We start from the raw sequence: 17,494 nt of genomic DNA, 5'->3' as shown, positions 1-17,494 counted from the left end.
ACCGACATGGATGGAAATGTGTACACATTCAAGGCACGACTGGTTGCGAAGGGCTTTACTCAAATGCCAATATAAAATCTATTAGGATAATGTTCACCATAGCTGCCTTTCATGATTATGAAATGTGGAAGATGGATGTCAAAACGACTTTCCTTAATGGGAAGTTGGTTGCAAATGTTTATATGAGTCAGCCAGAAGGTTTTGATGATGCAAAATTTCACAATAGAGTATGGAAGCTTGAGAAATCCATATATGGATTGAAACAAGCGTCTCGTAGCTAGAATCTTTGTTTCCATGACAACGTCAAAGATTTTAGTTTTTCTATAAGTGAGGATGAGTCTTGTGTGTATGTCAAAGCTAGTGAGAGCATAGTAACTTTTCTAGTGTTTTATGTTGATGTCATACTACTCATGGGAAACGAGGTTCCAACTTTGCAAAAAGTGAAATATTGGTTTGGAAAGTGTTTCACTATGAAGGATCTAGGAGAGGCTGCCTACATTCTCGGGATAAGAAATTTGAGAGATAGAATGAACAGAATATTTAGACTTAGTCAAAGTACATACGTGGACAAGGTACTAAAACGGTTTAGTATGGAAAATTCCAAGAAAGGAGAGATACCTATTCAGAGCAAATCCAAATTGAGTAAGATTGAAAGCCCAATACAAATGAAAAGATAGTTGATATGAGTCGATTCCCATATTCTTTGGCTGTAGGATCGATCATGTACGCTATGACATGTACTCGCCCTGATATTTCCTTTGCTTTAAGTGTGGTCAGTCGCTATCAGGGAAATCCTAGCAGAGCTCTTTAGACAGTAGTTAAGAACATTCTCAACTATCTACGAAGGAAAAAGGATATGATTCTAGTCTTTGGAGGCAGTGATACATTAAGAGTGACTGAGTATAGTGACACTGGCTTTCAAACAGATAGAGACAACTTTCATTCTCAATATGGGTGAGTTTTCACAATAAATGTTGGAGCAGTTACTTGGAAAAGTTCCAAGCAAGACACAATGGTTGATTCTACTTGTGAATCAGAGTACATAACGACAAGTGAAGCATCAAAGGAAGAGACTTGGTTGAAGAACTTTATCAGTGATCTTAGAAAAGTTCCAACCATTCAGTATCTAATGGAACTTTTCTTCAATAATGAAGGTTGGTAGATTTAACCAAAGAACAAAAGATCATGACAGGTCAAGACATATCGACAAAAGTACCGTTATATCAGACATAGAGTCGAAGAAAGTCATCTCATAGTGAAGAGAGTTTTGTCATAATGTAGTCATGCATATCCTCTTACAAAGGCTCATAGTAAGATTAAGTATAATAAGCATGCTAGGATGAGTTTGTGTATTGGTTTAAGAGATGAAATTAGTTTTACTAGTTAGATGATTAGTTTAAAACTTGTAATAAAATAAATGTAATTCATTTTTGGTGACTAAATAAAAGAGATTATTGATGAGTTTGTGTATTGCATTTGTTAATTATTTATTCTTCTGTTTCATTTTGCATGTTTTACTTCCAGAATAATTTAATTGTTCAAATTCCACGGTCACTCATACTTTGAGAATTAAGTAGTGAATTAATGTTGTCATGAATTGGATTGTAGATTGTCTAAAGGAGTTAGACATAGCAATTGTATTGCTACAACATTCCTGAGTACTTAGAAATGGATATTTAAGTATTGGATAAACCCACGCTAATAGAATTACTTCATGTATTATATCACGAGTAATTCTGAGACGATAATATCTTCTATTCTTTAAAAAAATATATATGAGTTGTAATTTACAAGTCGGTTACGCATTGGTATTGCGAAAGTGCGCCAGTAACATGATGCTATAAAACGTAGTAGCATGTATGATTTGGTGAGTAAAGGATACAAGCATATTAGTCAAAGTTTATTCGTTCCTTTTGCCATAATGGGAAAATAAATATCTTATTTGCGCCCCTCGGTGATTTAGTGTTGACTTATAGTGTTGGGCCTAACCAGGACTCAAATGATGTGTTCAATGTGAAGTATTATGTCGTCGTCACAAATAATAAATCGGGAAACAAAACTTCGACAATGAGATTGATTCTAATCCATGTCTCATTTATGTATGATATTTAGTAGAACAGAGGAATATTTGATCACTTACCTAAGGACCAATGTTTGTTTAGTTCAGAGTTTGGCGGTTGCTTTGGAAAGCACACTTTGCTCTTTAATTTGGAAGTTGTAATTTAGTTATATACTTATTCAAGTGGGAGACTGTTGGATTAGGTGTCTAAGCTATTAACTAAATTGGTATAAACATAAATTATAAGAAAAGTTCTTTTGGGTTGCCCTCAAACCTAGTAAAACATTGGAATGTTATTTGGAGAGAGAGAGACTAATTTATTCATTTATTATATGATTAATAAATTAATTAGAAATAAAAATAACTAATTCATTAATGTATTATGAGATTAATATATTAATTAGAAATTATATTGTTTAATCATAAATTAATTGGAATTAATTTTGGGATTAATTGGATTAATTGAAAGTAGAAGGACTAAAAGTGTCAACATCTAAAGGTTGAACATTGACTGATTCTAGAACCTCACTAGTAGAGGGGACGGTTCTAGAGGGGTTAAGGGGCCTTTTCTAGGGTTCTAGGAAGCTTAGGATTGTTTGGGGGGAAAGAAAAGGGTTAGAGTTATCCAAAAGGAAACTTAGCTTTCATACACCTCCTTAAGCCCTATAAGTACCCCATGGCTTAGGGATTTCAGAATTCACTCTTATAAGAAACCCTTAGATCCAAAATTTATACCTTCTACTCTTCTCTATTCAATAGCATCCAACTGCTAGGGTTTGAGTGTGAGCCATCAGAGACACGAGCTTTCTAGTGTTGGCTTTCTGAAGTTCTACAAAGAAGGATTACTAGTTTATCTGCTATAATAATCTAAAACGTATATTTTCTATTATCCCTTCTCCTAAATAGAAAATAGGAATGTACTTTGGTGTTCTTAAATTTAAATTGTTGTTTGCATATCATAGTGAGAACAAAGATACTTTAGGGTGTATACGAACTTAGTGTTTTAGGTTTTTCCGCCAAAAATATAATTTTTGCTACCTATAAAACCCATCAGAAATGACTCTCATGATCTGAAACAATCATTAAGGGAAGACCGTAAAGTCTTACTATCTCCTTCATGTAGACATCTGCAAGCTTATCCATAAATCATCTCTCATTGGCCGCTATGAAGTGTGCACTATTTGTAAATCGATCCACGGTTACCAAAATCATGTCATGACCATTCTTTTTTCTGGGTAGCTTGATCACAAAATCTATTGTGATGTCCTCCCACTTACCCATGGATACAAGAGAGGGCTCTAAACTCCCATACGATTTCTGATGTTGCGCTTTAACTGTCGTTCAGGTCACACTCTCAGATGAGTAGAGTACAAGGTCTTGTAAGCTTCTTCCATGAGAAGATCTCTCATTCCTTCCATTTTAGGCATCCAAATCTTGTTTTGGAATACTTTCAACCCTTTTCCATTTGTACCAAAATCCAACATTTTGCCTAAACGCTCTTCTTTTTCATTATCCCCTTCCAAAGATTTTTCCTGAACTTTCTTAATACTCTATATAATTGTTGAGACAATCTCAATTCTCAATGCCCTTGGCTTTTTCCCATCCAAGTTTATCTTTCTACTCAAAGCATCCGCTACAGCATTTGCCTTAAAAGGGTTAGTAAAGTATCTCACTATCATAGTCCTTGAGTAGTTCCATCCAGTTTTGTTGTCTCATATTCAATTCCTTTTTAACAAATGGGATGCAGAGTGTAACAACCCGGAATTTCCATTTATTTTAACGTCGTAATTAAGCACGTCAAAAATTAGCCTAATTTATCCCAAAATATTTTTGACCGGATTTAAACCCGTTGGAATATTTTAAATAATATTCGTCAAGCGAACCAAAAATAAAGAGGTAAAATTTAAAATTTGTCGTGTTTAACGGAAGTCGTGAAAAACCTCGTTTGCGGTTGGTGCTGGGTGGACCCCCACCCAGGCTGTAAACTCAACCCTATATAAGGGTTGAGTGGGTTTCATTCCAACCTTTTCACACCTTAGGAGCCTTCTCTCTCTCTACTTTCTCTCTCTACAAATCGGGTTTTGGTCAAAAGTCGCCCCTTCGAGCTTCAAAATGGTAAGTTAACCTTCCTAGCTTGTTGTTTAGCTTATCACACTTGCAAATTCGTGTTTAAATCACCCAAAACCCTCAAAATCATGAGTTTACGGCCCAAGAACACTCTTGGACCGCAAACACTCATAAATGGGGTTTTGAAGCCCCAAACCCTTCCAAACCACTTCTAATGCTTAGCAATGACTTAGGGGATTGCACGAATGGACTTAGAACACAAAAATCTTAACATATGGGGAGTAAACATTAGTTTACGGCCCAAGAACATTCTTGGACTGTAAACACACCTTCAAGGACCATAAACACCTTTTTGGATGTTAAATTGTCCCTTAAACACCTACAAAAGCTTCCATGAGTGCCTAGAACCTTGTATTCCTTCATGTGATGCACCAAAACATGCCCAAATGAGCAACACTTGAGTTTACAGTTTGGGAAGGTCTCCCAAAACCATAAGCACCTTTCCAAGGTGTTTAAGTGCCTTTAACACCTTCCTATGCTCATATAAGTGACTAGAACCTTGCCTACATAACCTAGAACCACCAAAGCACAAAAGAAATGAACAAACATGAGTTTACGACCGTAAACTCATGTGATTTACGGTCGTAAACTCCCAAGGGAGTGTTCCAAGGACCGTAAACTCCATAAAGTGTCCATTTTGAGCCCCAATCACTTCCATAGCCCTTGAATCAACTCTAGAACCCTTATTTGTCAAGAATGAAGCCTTAAAGCACACAAATGCACCATTCCCATGAGTTTACGGTCGTAAACTCATGGGGGATATGGTTCCAAAACCGTAAACACCCTTAGACACTACTATTTGAGGAGTAAACTCCAATGTGAGTCCATACACACCTTATATGCAACCCTTGGTACTCTTAGCACTTGTAGCAAAGTGTTTTTATGTAGTAGGACATATTTACTTGCTTAATTAGTTATTAAATGACTAATTGGATACTTAAATGTATCATTACATGTTAAATAGGATTCGCGTGTGTGGTCAAGTCATCACTTGACACTTAGCATCCTATACCGTCCATTCATCCGAATCGCCCACGACATGTGAGATCATACCCCTGAATTAACCTTTTAAATGATTTTAACTGCTTTTATAGGGGGGGATACAAGTTGAACTGTACAGTTATTAGATAAATCACATGTGATTAATACTTGTATAGCAAAATAGATTTTGCATGTTAAACTGTTTATCTAGATTAAAGATTTCCTCGTTGGGATGTGGTCTGGTGGGTATCGGTTATCCATCCGAAGGTCGTTTAAACATTAATTATATATCATGTATACATGTATGGACATAAAATCTCTCTCTCTCTCTCTCAACCAGTTCATCGCCTTGAGTAGTACAGGCATCCTTCTATTATTCATGTTTCTGGAACCCTAGTAACTATTATACGAATAGTTAGGAGAATCTATCTCTATCTCTATCTCTATCTCTAACTCTATCTCTATCTCTATCTCTATTTCTCTCTATCTCTATTTCTCTTTTACTTTAGAATGTGACACACTATTTCCTTCTACGACGTTTCATTGTGCCAACACCGTGTAACCAGAGTCTCCGGGAAGGAGAGCGAACATCATGTGTATAGATCTATACGAAGCTGACACTCCCACACCCAGACTACTAGCTACAGTCCGCGCCGGTAAGGCCCATGGGTGACATAATGCCGCTACCTCTATGCGTGACCTGGAGGGTCATCAGATGCTCTATCGTCGATCAGCATGGTTACATACGGGTTCACATTCACCTTTTTTGTTTAGACTTTGCTAGCTGTATCGTTCACTCGATACTGTCTGGAGTCTGTATTTTCTTGTTTTAGACTTTGCTAGCTGTATCGTTCATTCGATACTGTCTGGAGTCTGTACATCCTTTTGTTAGACTGAGCCAGGCGTATCATTCATTCTATACTCTCCTGGAGTCTATGTTTTCTGTTGTTTTAGTCAGCAGTGTCACTGTTGAGGTATATATATATTATTTTCCCCTAGTATTTTCACTTATGATTTTCTCATTACTCTTTTAAATTCAATTATGTATTTGGTAATGATAGTAATTTGGGGAAAACTACTCCTTAAAACATAAATCGGTCGGGTCTTGGTAGAAGACTGCTTTTATTTAGAAAATATAGGATTATCTGGAAAGGATGCTATTACACCATAGATTCTAAACTTCTATCTTTCATAAAGTTATTTTGAATAAAAATGCATATTTATACTAATGACACTAAATACTTATGGACTCACCAGCATTATAAAATGCTGATACTAGCTTTCAAAATAACTTGTATTCTCAGGTCAGCGATAGACATGTACATCCCGGGAGCTTTGCGAAGTCAGTCTAGAACCAAGCTGCATCTATACTATTCCTTGTATTTCTTGATGTTGCTATGAAATGTAAATTATGTAAAATTATTACTATTAATGAAATGGTTGTTGTACTTTGATTACTATACTGCATATGTTGTGATACTTGACATGACGTCATCCACCCCAGAATGTTTCCGCCGTTCCGGTTTTGGGGTGTGACACAGAGACTCTTATGATTGGTGTAGAGCTTACACTTTGTGACATAAAGATAATGCCTCCATATCTTTAATGGAAATAATACAGTTGCCAACTTGAGATCACAAGTGGGGTAGTTTTTCTTGTGTTCTTTTAGTTGTCGAGATAGATATGTGTTAGATGCATTTTATATGCATCTATAAGCACATTTTTTTCAATATCTTCTTATAAAATGCTAACCATTTCCCTTTTTATTATAAATTGTGTGTTTCTCATTATTTTCACAAAATGCATGTATTACTCACTTTTGTTATGATTTTTAGGGCAAATTAGCAAGGATTGAGAATACGACACATTGAGGACGCATTTGAAGGATGCTGAGGAATGCTTGGAAGCTGCTTTAATCAAGAAACAAAGACGTATCGGTCAAAATACTGATCGAATTATACCAAAATTCGATTGAATTAATGTGTTGAAGTGTTATCATCTCGTTTTAAGTCTAATAATAGAAAATAAAACAATTTTGATCGAATTCTTCCCAACAAATTTAATCGAATAAATGTATCAAGGTTTAGAAATTCCAAAAAGAATATGTAAATGCTTAATTCGATCATAATTCGATCGCATTTCAAAAAAATTGATCGTGACTGAAAAAAATTGATCAAATGTGTACCCGGGTTTTATCTGGATGTATAAACAAGCCCTCTTAACATTCTTAAAACCCTAACTTCGAACCAGAGGCGATTTCAAGGTGCAGAAAGGTCATTTTCTAAGGATTTTAAATGCAAACAAAGATTTGGAGATCATGATTCGATCTGTACCATCTGTTTAGTAAGATTAGGCATCTAGAACTTACTTTCATCTTTTGTAACCTGTTTTTAGCCATGTCAGGCTAAAAACCCAAGATTTTAGTTTCGAAAACGACTCGACTTTTCATGCAAGTAATCATTAGGCATGACTTTTGATTGGTTTCATGCTTAATTGAACGTTTGATTTCAATTCAATTTCTATTGGCCACTTTAATTGTTACATAATCATTCTAGTTAATTGATTTATCTAGATCCGTAAATGTTTTTATTAATCAGTAAAAGTAACAAATATTAAATTGGTTCTATTAGGATTAACTCTAATATAAACTGATCAGATAAGTCTTCATGCTTTCGAGCTTATGAGAAGTATTGACTTTACTCGGAATTTTACATCGTGTCTAATGCCACGTTTCTAAATTAATTAAAATCTTATTTGGTTAATTCAGACAAAAGTAAGGTTTAATTCAAAGAGCGTGTTTTGGTTAATGATTTTAGTAAAATAAAATTGTTAGTGTTTATTAAATGATTTTCAGTACCAGTTTAGATAGTACACAACTCAATTATTGTGTTGAAAGATATTTACATGATTAAGAGACTTACCGCGAAACTGAAATAGCTTTTACACTTTGAATTTACTCAGGTATTTAAGTTGTGTTTTTTCTTTTATAGATTTTTGACCATTTTAGTTTTATTTATAAACAAAATCCCCCCATTTAAATTTATATTAAATTAGTGTATGTCTTACGCAAGAGAGGCATAGACCTTCGGACATGTCCCTGTAGGTTCGACTCTGCTTTCCTACTACCCCGTAGTGCATTTGAGCAGTATTTTTATTTATATTCTTTATTTATTCAAGTAGCAACACGCCTCTAACAAATTGGCGCCATTGATGGGGACACAGCAAACACTAATTGTTTTATGCTAAGATCTTCACGTATAGGTACTCAACTACATGTTGATCCTGAAGTACAGAAGATAACAAAAAAAGTCAGAAAAGAAGCACTTCAGCATAAAACGTTACATGGTTTTTTCACATCAACATTTTCTCTAGCTTTAGAGAAAACAAATCCACAAGTTAGTTCCTTATGGAACGAGTCGGGGATAACCTTTACATCCTTTCCTAAAGCACCCTCATCCTCGCCTACCCACAGTTCGTTCAAAACCTACTCACCAACACCATCCGTTAAATCTGTAACACCTGAACCATCTGATTCAGATACCAAAATAGAACTAGCCATGAGCGAACACGGAGCCAATACTAAAAATACTCTTAGAGAATAGGCAACACAAGATGTTACATAACAACCTTTGTGTATTACCTTTCCAGAAACTCAAAACTTTGAGCTGAAGTATGGTTTAATTTATCTGCTCCCAACAGTTTGAGGCCTTGAGAACAAAGATATGCATAAATTTCTCAAGGAGTTTCATGTAGTATGCCCTGGGATGAAGCCACACACTATCACGAAAGACCAGTTCAAGTTAAGGGCATGCCCCTATTCTATCTAAGTCGCAACAAAAGAGTGGTTGTATGATCTCCCTTCTGGATCAATCACTACATGGAACAAGGTGGCTAAAATTTTCCTGGAAAAATATTTTCCATAAGCAAAAGTGTCCAAACTTTGTTGAGAAATACTTGCCATAAATCAAGGAAAAAGAGAGGCCCTTCACACTTATTGGGAGTGTTTCAAGAAGTTGATGGTCTCATGCCCGCAACACGGGATCAGTACCTATCAGTTATATCAGTGCTTCTATGAAGGCCTGACCCCAATGGAAAGGAGACTGATCAACGCTTCAAGTGGTGGTTCACTTGCAGATATGACACCAACGAAGATCATCGCATTAATAGAGAAGCTAACAACTGAATCAAAACACTCAACAAATGAAGAAGAATGGTATCCAAATCGTCCGCGAGGAGTAAAGTAAATCAACAATGCCCACCATGAGTCTCAGATTTCACAAGTAACAAAGGTTGTTATTTTACTGATGAAAGAAAATGGTGTTAAACCAGAGGAAAAATCTTGTAAGATATGCGTGAAGACTGGGCAACCAATAGACATGTTCATAATATTGTAGGAAGACACTGAAGCTATCCAGGCCATGGGAGGTTATCAAGCACAACAGAGACATTTTGATCAGCCGTACAACAATCAAACTTGGGGAGGATTCTAGAAAAACTTTAAACAAAGACCCCAATAGAACGTCAGCAGAGAAATAAGTACCAGCATCCACTTGGCTTTCAACAACAATCTTTTCAGTAAAATCAACATCAACCTAATTTTCAGCAACCACCTGTTCTGCAGCAAGCTAGCAGTTCCAACATGTCTGTAGAGGACATTGTTAAAAGTCTTTCTACCAGTACCTAATCTTTTCAGAATGAGACCAAGTCCAGTATCAAAAATCTGGAGTAACAGGTATCACAAATCGCGAACTCTATAAGCAAGATGGAGGCACAAGCACAAGAAAAGTTCCCATCTCATACTAAGAAAAACCCAAAGCACGACGCTTATGTTGTGACTCTCCGAAGTGGTAAAAACTACAAGGGGCCAGATCGACAAGAAGATGAGGAATAAGAGATTGTAGTCGAGCGGGAATCTAAAGTAACTAAATAGGCACAAAAAAAAGACAAGCATGCTGAAGTTGAGATAAAAATTACTCCTCCTCTTTTTCCCTCAAGACTGAAAAACACGAAAAAAGAGAAGGAAAATAGAGAGATTGTGGACTTCTTAAGAAAAGTTGAAGTAAACATCCTACTTCTAGATGCTATAAAACAGCTACCTCGGTATGCCAATTTTTTGAAAGAACTGTGTACTTCTAAAAGAAAACTAAAAGGGAATGAAACAATTAAGGTTAGCGAAAACAATTCAGTTGTTTTACAAAAAATGTTACCCCCGAAATGCAAAGATCCAGGAGTATTCACTGTTCTTTATAAGTTGGGGAAACTTATAGTGCCACATGTCATGCTGGACTTAGGAGCCTCAATAAATGTTTTACTTTATGTAGTTTTAAAACTATCGAGGTAGCACCAATGAAAAGAATGAGAATGAGATAAGAGTGAAATATCCCCATTTGGGCCTCGATGGTGTTTCCATTTGACAAGAACCAATTCCACTTCTTTATTATGCAATTTAACCATTTTCTCGTTTATAATCTTTCGGGCTCTTCTACATATCTTAATTTATTATCCAGTTTCACCTCGGATAACGGGACCGTTTCATCATATATGCTTAAACATTTACGCAGATAACTCACATGAAGCACATCATGAATATCTGCCAAATCTTCTGGAAATTCCTAATGGTATGCTTGCTTACCAATTCTCTGGATGATTTTGAAAGGTCCACCAAATCTAGGACTCAATTTTCCTTTTTTCCCAAATCGCATAATGCCTTTCCATGGGGATGCCTTTAGCATAACGAATTCATCCACCTGGATTTCTATAGGTCGTCTTCTCTTTACTGCATAGGACTTTTGTCAATCCTGGCCCGCTTTCATTCTTTCCCATACAATTTGAATCATTTCAGGACCACTAACGACTTTCTATCCTACAACACGCTAACATAATGGAGTACGACATGTACGCCCATATAGTGCTTCATATACCTTTAGTATATTTTCTACTGTTTTGATTGTTCTCTTCGTCTGAACATCTGTTTGGGGATAATAAGTTGTGCTGAGAGTGACATGGGATCTCAATTCACATTGCATACTTGTCCAAGAATGAGAAGTGTAGCTACTATCACGATCGGAAATAATCTTTAGCGGCACACCATGTCTCGCAACAGTTTCATCCAAGTATACTTGTGTGTATTTCTCCATTGGATATGTTTCATGCATGGAAAGAAAATGCGCACTCTTAGTTAGTCGGTCGACCATTACCCAAATGTTATCATTTTGTCTAGTAGTCTTTGGCAATTGGAGCAGCCCTAGACATAAAGCCAGTTTAGAATTCTATTTGCCTATCCGGGGGAAGTCCAGGCAAATCATTGGTGAAAACGTCAGGATATTTATTAACAACGGGAACATCATTTACAGTTTTCTTCCCCTCTTTTGAGATATTAACTGTATAGATAAGTAGAATACTCCTTTGATATAAGTTTACGAGTTTTTATGAAAGAGATTATTTTTAAGATTTTAAGTCTTTGTTTATCGAAGACATAACATAGAATCCTTCCCATGGATAGGGATGTGTACCATCTTTTCGTACGCCGTCTTGTTGGCTTGAGGTTGGGGAAAAGCAGTTTATGGGACCCGAGATAGTCCATCAAACTGCTAAAAAGTTGAAAATAATTAGGGAGAGAATGTTAGCAGCTCAGGATCGTCAAAAGAGTTATGCTGACAAGAAAAGACAACCGGTGACTTTTGAAGTTGCAGATTCGGTTTTACTTAAATTCTCGCCATAGAAGGGACTTATAAGATTTGGTAAAAGGGGAAAACTGAGTCCGAGGTTTATGGGACCATTTAAAGTTCTTTAGAGGGTTGGGAACCAAGCTTACAAGATGTAATTACTCGAAGAACTAAATGGAATTCATAACACTTTTCATGTTTGTTATTTAAGGAAGTTCACGGGAGAAGTTCCCGACATGATTCCACTTTTGGAATTGAGAACTGATGAGAACAAGAGGTTAATTGAAGAACAAGAGGTAGTCGTTGACCAAAAGACTAAGAAGTTGCAACGTAAGATGGTCGAATTAGTGCTTGTCCGATGGAAACATGTGAGTGGGCCAAATCTCACCCGGGAGACAGAGAGTGACATGATGAGTCACTATCCGCACTGGTTTGTTGATGTGTGATTCCAGGGACGAAATATCATCCTAAGCTGGAGAGAATTGTAACGCCTGTGTTTTTGGGCTAGGCATTAATGTTGATGTAATACTCTAGGTTAACCTTTGTAACTCATTTTGAAATAATAAGAATGCATTATTTGAGTATTATATGTTTTACGCTTAATTGTGTGACTTAAATGAATTAAGAATAAAAATAAGCATAATAATAAAATATTAGATAAGCCCAATATCTATGAAGGAAGTTGTAATGGTCATAAAAAGGGTTCCGGATATATAAAGAATGTCGAAATCCGAGTTATAACGAAGAAATTATGATATGTCGAATTTTCGTGACAGAACCGGTACGACACTGCATGATGTAAATAGTGAATTTACGATAGAGCGATATTTAGCCTTAGTGATTTAAATGAAAGTCGTAGAATACGTTAAACCGAGAGCGTCCATAAAAAGAACGTCTAAATTTGACTTCGTATGAGGAAGTTATTATTTTTCTAAGTTTTGACTTAGCTGTATGCAGCCCAAAACTCGAAATTGAGATCGAGTGATATCTGGCCGAAACAATCTGAACAAGAATCGAAGATCTCGTCGATAGTAGTCCAACGGTGAAAAGACAGACGAAAACGGACGTCGGATGAAGAAGTTATGAATTTCTAATGGAGTTTTCCTGTCCCGGCGTACTAAAAATAATATAATCAAAATTAATCAAAATTAGCCGACGGAGTCTAAACGAAATTTGTAGAGCATAGTCTCACCTACGCATGGATATAAAGAACGTCAAAAATAGAGCTCGTTTGCAGAACTTATGAATTTCTGAAGTTTTTAAATAAATAAATAAAATTATAAATTCGGAAGCTTATCCGAAGTCGTGACTCCTCTTGTCTTATCCACCCAATACGCCAAGCGTACTAGGCGTACGCCCAACGTACATGTCGACAGCGGAGTACGCCTAGCGTAAATCGGGGTTCAACCCCTATAAATAGAACTCAAGGGTTGCCGATCTTTTTGCTAATTTTCCACTTCTCCCCCCTTTTTCTTTCTTCTACATGGCAAGAAATACCCCCCCCCCCCCCCGAAGCCCCGAAGATCCCGAGAAAAAAAGAGTTTCCAAGTTGAAGCTCTGTCCACGAGAAGCCCGATTTTTGGAAGATATCCCAGTTTCATCGAAGATTATTATTTTAAGAGCCGCAGTGTTGTCCAGGCATCGTCTTATCAAGTGACTGTATAGTTGTTTTCTTCTAACACATAGATATGAATTATTTCTCTATAAAATACGTGCTATGTGTTTATATATTATCTGTTATTTGGAATGAGTATTGAAGAAATATATTATACTGGTTTTGAGTTGTGTATGAATATATATATATATATATATATATATATATATATATATATATATATATATATATATATATATATATATATATATCTACAAAAATGTTGGGTAAAGCAAGGGTAGAGAGTTAATGCGTGATGAAATAAAATTAATGAGAGGCCTCGTTGTGATTGTGATCTAGTCATCCAGCAGACTATGGATGACGACCACGGACTTTTCTAGACAGTTCAGTGAAACGCTGGCATGCTCATAACCTGTAGGTGTAGTGAACTTGGGTGTTCATTTGCTGTATTCTATCCCCTCATGGTTGCCTTAGGACATTCATTGCTGAGGAAACCCCTTTGCAGTAGTGTTCGTCCCAATGAAAATTATAGATTAGGTCCCTTGTAATAGTTATTGTCATAGGGACGTAAAGTGAGGATAACGGGAATGGGTAATCTGGTTATTATTGGTTGGTGAAATTAAATATAACTATTTATTGTGGGTTGAAAACCCTATATGCTCACCAGGCTCCCAAGCCTGACTCACTCAGTTTCTTTGTATTACAGGCAGAGGCGCGAGAGCATAAGTTAGGGAGCTTGTGAAGATGTTTTTGTTTATAGACAAGTAGTTGTATATAACTGTGTACGGTCTATGTTTTATTGTTTATGCTTTTGTGTCTGTATCGGAACATGACATCCCGAGTTTTGATAGATAATGAAAATACATTTCTTTAAGAAATGCTTTGATAAATCTTATTTTATCATGTAATGTTTTGGGGACAAATTCCACAACTCTTTTTAATCAATGGATTTACTCTGAAATTATTTTAAAAAGAATAAATGAAACCGGTTTTTTCTGGACGTGATTTTGGAGATGTCACAAAGGGTTTCAACTAGTCAATAAAGTTGTACATAACTTACTAATTCATACCATATGACTTAAATCTAATGTTACTTGCTAATTAAAATTATTATTTTATAGAAATAAATATTTTCCATTTTAATTATAAGAGTTTATTGAGTATTTATTAAAACCAATTTCTAATAAATAATCAATTGTATCAAGTTGTTGTTAGTGTGACCTATTAGTACCATATGTTAATTAGCAATATCACTTTAATATGACTCTTGAGCATACTAGACCTTTCAAGGCCATGCGTGCTGCGCACATGGTCGATGTGCTTGCCCTGTTGTAGTGTCATGTGTCTGATTCTGGTCGGTGTTATGTGGCGCCTTCTAGAAGCATGTGCATCGCGCACACGCGCATGCCAATTTTCTGATTTTCAAAATTAAGTAACTTCTTCATACGAGCTTCATTTTTTACGTTCTTTTTATCCACGGAAATCTCTCGTCACAATCTTCAACTTTTATTTAGACTTCGTCGGTTAATTTTGAATTTATTTATTTTAAGCATGCCTAGATTGTTAAAGCCTGTATAAAATTCACAACTCGCTCGCCTGGCGTCCGTTTTTTTACTGTCTTTATATCTCTGAACTCTTATTAACTAGATCTTCAATTCTCATTTAGATCATTTCGGCTAAAAATTGACTGATTTAAAATTTGATTTGTGAGTTGTATATTGTTACTCTGAATCTTTGAAAAATCATAACTTCCTCTAATGAAGTCATATTTGGACATTCTCTATATACACGCTCTTGGTTTAATGACTACTACGACTTTCATTTTGATCACTAAGGCTAAAAATTAACATAACAAAAATTTACTTTTTACGACACACGTTACCATATCGGGTCGGCCGTGAAACTTCAAATGATCATGACATCTTTGTTATAAGTCGGATTTAAGTGTTCCTTATATCTACGGAATCCTTATCACAAATACTTGAACTTTCGTCAAGGATATTCATCCTAATTATTATTCGATTTTGACGCGTATTTTATTTCTGTTTTATTATATTATAATAAGCACGTATATTACATAAAAGTATATATAAGTCACGTAATATACAAATAATTTCCTTTATTACATCAAATAGGCTACCATTTTTTACTCTGACTATTACATCATTTCATTAATGCCTAGCAGGAAACATGGGCATTACAGAAATCTTGTTGTCGATGATGAACTTTTTGATCCCTTCTCTCATTCTCGTTTTCTGCCCCCGTTACTAAATCAATGATTTTCTGAAACAATTTTTCCGACTATGCAACGAACCTTGGAATGAGTTTTGATATTGGTAGTGATTTTCTTGAACAATTTTCTGATTTTGGAACTATATGTTCTGTTATTCTGTAAGGTATGTAAATATCGCCCCATCCCAAACGATTCTTTTATGTAAATTGTTAATTGCTACTAATTTTGTTGTATACATATAATTTTGAATAAGTAGATTAATATGATATTTTAGGTTATGTTATAGTTTTCATATAGTAATATAAGGACTTCATGCCTCCTTTACATCTAACTTCAACGACGTTGTTGAGCCATCCTACGATGAAGGCGTAGGCGGTGCAGGCTCCATAACCAAAGTTATTGGACATGTTACACCGCTAATAATATTCCACTTGATCAAGATATTTCCTTTCATCATGAAATGCGTACTGTACGATCCATCTCTTAATTAATTCCAATTTTGTCAAAATGTAAACAGACCAGAAAGAGATACAGTTAAAAGATTTTAAACTGGACTTTTCACATGCAACTACTATAAGTTATATGTCATCCGATTCTGATTTTAGTGATAATGATAGATCAGTTAAAGGTGTTAAAGGTATTGATACTTACCAGATCTCTTGTAACGACGTAGATTTTCAAAACAATTTTTCATTTTTCAAACAACATAATTATCATTTAAACATTCTCAAATCTCATATTCAACAATTGTCATCAAATAAAACATATCCCATGATCACAAATGAATCCTCGGTATGTGTGTACGGATCATGCCGGCGCCTTCCCGCGATCATCACTAGTACCTGAAACACATAACACATAACACTGTAAGCATAAATGCTTAGTGAGTTCCCCAAAATACCATATACAACACATATTAGCCACTCGAGGCTATAACTCTGTATGACCCTCTGGTCAAAGTGTCTCAGTAGGACCCTCCAATCCCATAACTCTGTGGACCCTCTCGTCCTAACTCTGTGGACCTTTCGTTCCTAACTCTGTAAACTCTGAATCACATATAGCACAAAATCACAAAGATATCACATCATATAATAGCACACAACATACTCTGTCACATAACTCTAATTACCACTCTAGGTAAAGTATAGTGAGAAGACTCACCTCGGGTAACTCGATAAATCTCGAACTCGGTAATACTGGTCTAGCCTCCGCCTAATCACATGGAACAATTACTCTAATCAATACAACTCTCAAAGGCTAGAGTAAACCCTCTATAAGTTCTCTCAGAAGGGAAAAAGGCCATTTTACCCCTCCAATGGCTCAAAAGTCCAAACATTGACTAGACCCAAAAAGTCAATGGTTAACTTTGACCAGACTCGTCGAGTGCACATAAGTGACTCGGCGAGTCCAAGTGTGTCCTCTATGTCTATCAACACCTCACTCGACTCGTCGAGCGAACCTCCCACTCGATGGGTTACCACTGGTCCTGAATCGCGGGGCAACCCGACTTGACTCATCGAGTCCCCTTATGGACTCGACGAGTTCCCTCCATGGCAACACTCAAACAACCTTCTGAGATCAGATCTGCTTCTCCAACTAGTAGATCTAACCTTCAGCACCCAAAAGTCACGTAAAGGTTCGAACTTTAGGCCCATGCATCACACTATCATCTCTATATTCCAAAATAACCCTTTATATGATAACCTAGGCCCCAAAACTCATAAAGGATTGCATAAAGCTGAAGAATAGGGACTCTCTGGACCTCTCAAGGTACAAATCTGATAATATTGTCACAAGGGGACATCACACACACT

Source organism: Lactuca sativa, chromosome 8, assembly GCF_002870075.4.
Source record: "Lactuca sativa cultivar Salinas chromosome 8, Lsat_Salinas_v11, whole genome shotgun sequence".
Classification (NCBI taxonomy): domain Eukaryota; kingdom Viridiplantae; phylum Streptophyta; class Magnoliopsida; order Asterales; family Asteraceae; genus Lactuca; species Lactuca sativa.
Note: the sequence above shows the minus strand (reverse complement) of the source record.